Raw genomic sequence first — 2,492 nt, 5'->3', positions numbered from 1 at the left:
GGCCTCCCAAAGTTCTGGGATCACGGGTGTGAGCCACCGCACCCAGCCAAAAAAAAAAATTTGTTTTTACTCACCACTATACTGACAAGGAACGGGTGATTTTAAACACCCCCTCCCACCTACATTTTAGCTGGAACAATTCTTTAGAGGCATGGGGGTAGAGTGGGGTGGTGAGTTCTAGGCAGCAAGTTAATAAATGACCCCTAAAGATGTTCATCTAAGCTCTAGGAGGCCCCAAATCAGGCCCTGGCAGTTCCCCTGACGCAAAACCATGGCAAGAGTTCCGGGAGCACCAAGGCAAGGTCACAAAAGTGGCACAATGACCCTACCCTGGGATGCAGCTCAGCCTGACCCAGCCCAACTCAACCCAGCTACCCCGGAGGCTGCTACAAGCTGAGCTGGGAGCTGGGAAAGGACCCAGCATTCCTGTCCTCCTGCCAAAGCTGGCTTCCTGGGACCTCAGTGTTGTGGCTCCTCCTTTGGTCTTGGTTTCTTTCCCACCAGATTATAACTCCATCAGAGTAGGACTTTATCTATCTTGTGTACTGCTTGATTTTCAGTGCCCAGAACTGTGCCTGTCAATCAATACGGGCTGCTGAAAAGGCTAGAAATACAGGATCGTTGATGTGATTACTGTTACAGTGTTGTTCCCGTGGGAAGCAGCCTGCATCTCTCTGTAGACAGCTCCAATGTCAGCCATTGGAGAATTTGAGATTTAAGTCAAAACATAATCATAGGGGAAAACTGCACAACAAATAAAATATTTCCCCTTTTGTCCGGGCTTTTCAGACACCCTGTATTTACTGGATGAGTTGATCTACAAAGTGAAAGGCATAAATTAAAGGCTCTCTAATGTTTTTCCTCCTCTGAAACCCCATGATTCAGCAGCGTCTCCCATGTGTGCTCAAAAGTTGGACGTGCCTCCGGCCTACCCTCCAAAGCAGCTGCCATAGGCTCTTTTCTTCCAAGGTTGGGAGGGACAGTTCATTCCCCAAGAGGCCTCTCCAGGGGCGGAGGCAGGTGCTGGGACTGGCCTGTCTGTAGCTCCCTGGCCCTACCCAGTGGGGATCGCGTGTCAGTACTGGGGCTTGGTGGGCTGCCAAGGGGTAAGCCCTGAGGCGGTTTTCTGGGAAGGATAGATGCCATGTGTGACTCAGAACCAAGTTAGGGAAAAAACAAGCTCACTCAACCGCCAGCACCCTCTGCCTGGCCTGGCTTTGACCATGAGCTCATAAAAGAGGAAGCTGGCCCGGGCAGACAGTAGCTCTGCTTTCCCTCATGTTTTTTCTCCATGCCTCATGGATTCCCTAGAGTGTCTGGGCCTCAGGCCACCGTCATCCTAGCTCCTGGGCCCTGGCTCTTTTATGACACTTTCCCTTCCCAGACACTTGGTCATTTCTTTCCCCAGGCTGGGAATCCCACCCACCACAGTAGGGGAATTGCACACAAGGGGAGGTTGCAAATGGCACTGTGTTCCTCGGCCCTGCTGAGGCCTCCACTGTCAGCCATGACCATGTGGGTTTGCGTGTGTGACTGCTGTGTCTCTGACACAGACCAAGTGTTGCTGACCCTGGGAGCCTGAATTAATAGATTTCTTGAGAGCTGAGATTCCCTGGTTCAGGAAAGAAAAAGGGGGTACCAAATGACTGGGCAGCCGAGCCATCCTCAGGGCTGCAATATTCCAGTTGGAACCAACTTACCTGGTACTTTTGGCATTCAGAACAGTTCACTACCAAAAAGGCACATTATTTTAGTGAAAATGGGACAATCATGGGCCACAAAGAACCTTCCTAACTATTGTCCCTCCAGTTCACCTTCTATACCCCCTGGGGCTTTCTTGTTCAAAGACAGCCTTGACCATGTCCATGCCTGCTTTAGTAACTTCAGTGGCTCCAAACTCTCTGAGCTCCCAACCCAAATCCAAGCACCTTGCAGGCGTTCTCTTTCAACACCGCCATTGCTTCTTGATGTTGTGCATCTCTAATTTTGTCCTTTTTCTCACACATGCCAAACTCTTGTCCGTTGGACCCTATAACCATTCTATTTCTTTTCCGTTTTCCTCCCTATTCTCCTGGGAAAAAACTACCCCTGACTCTGCCATCCAGAATTAGTTCATCTACATTGTATACAAATCTCTCAAAGCATCACACACACGATATTATAGTCATTTGTCTATTTATCTTTCTGATTGCCAGGAGAGGCATGTGCTGTTGAGATGCAGCCATCTTAACACTGGTAACCTCTCGACAAGGCCTAAAATTATTATTAAATTGTCACCATTAAAAAAAAAATCAGTGGCCAGGCATGGTGTCTCATTCCTGTAATCCCAGCACTTTGGGAGGCCGAGGCAGGCAAATCACCTGAGGTCAGGAGTTTGAGACCAGCCTGGCCAACATGGTGAAACCCCGTCGCTACTAAAAATACAAAAATCAGCCGGGTGTGGTGGCAGGCGCCTGTAATCCCAGCTACTTGGGAGGCTAAGGCAGGAGAAT

The sequence above is a fragment of the Colobus angolensis genome, unplaced genomic scaffold (assembly GCF_000951035.1).
Source record: "Colobus angolensis palliatus isolate OR3802 unplaced genomic scaffold, Cang.pa_1.0 Scaffold238, whole genome shotgun sequence".
NCBI classification, from domain to species: Eukaryota; Metazoa; Chordata; class Mammalia; order Primates; family Cercopithecidae; genus Colobus; species Colobus angolensis.
Note: the sequence above shows the minus strand (reverse complement) of the source record.